The sequence below is a fragment of the Aphanomyces invadans genome (genome assembly GCF_000520115.1).
Source record: "Aphanomyces invadans strain NJM9701 unplaced genomic scaffold supercont1.285, whole genome shotgun sequence".
Taxonomy (NCBI): domain Eukaryota; phylum Oomycota; class Saprolegniomycetes; order Saprolegniales; family Verrucalvaceae; genus Aphanomyces; species Aphanomyces invadans.
This window is the reverse complement of record NW_008580430.1, coordinates 3,136-4,066: the sequence shown is the minus strand read 5'-3', so window position 1 is coordinate 4,066 and position 931 is coordinate 3,136.

Sequence of the window (931 nt, the reverse complement as noted above, 5' to 3'; positions counted from 1 at the left end):
GACCAGTCGGTAGACGCGGGAACGGCTGGCGTCGCGGATCGGCGTACCCCACCAACTCAGGAGGTTTCCCATGCGTTTTCGCCTCCCACGATCGGTTCAATCACGTAGGGGAACGTAATTAGACCAACTCTGTATCTTGTTGGCCTGGTACTTGGCAATCGACAAATTTCGGAGATGCTTGCCGTTCCCTATCCGTATTTTTTACCCATATACTTTTTTTTAACTTGGCGGCAACTCGGGAAATTTATGCGTGCAAGCCGCAAAATCGGCAGAATTGGCGGCAAGCCTTGGACCTGCCGAGCCCGGATACAGTGCTATTTTCCAGTCAAGCGAATTGACGGACACGACGGACGACGCACGGGAGGTGCAATAGCACGGTGTCTGACCACTCATTCGCTCGCAACTTCAACTCGCTGGATAAGGCGCGCACCATGCGTATGACGCGACAGTTCGCCACCCCCACTGTCCTATTCGCTGAAGGACAGAGGGGGTTTCGAAGTAATGGTAGGCACCGAACGTTCGACGCAGCTCCTACATCACTCGGTTTTTGAAGTTAGAACCACAATCGCTCACGTCGATACGACGCCAAATAGCCTGAACATGTCTAAAAGCACTGTCGCCTCTGCACCAAGGTAGAGACGGGCATACCCGCTCATGTCGTCCTTGACTACTAACATACGCCGCGAGGCGTTTGAATGGTTGGCGTGAAGTGGCAGCCACCATGGCCGGGGCTCCATCACCCCGTCCTCGACCATACAGTGCATGCAGGCCATTACGAATGGCTTGACGTCGGCACGCAGAACCGCGTTGCATGTTCATTCAGCAGCTCAAGATCCATGTGGCATCCGACGATATCGTCCAGAGCAGGCCATTTGAAATTGTCGGATCGCGACGGCGACACCAGCCGGACCAGTCGGTAGACGCGGGAACG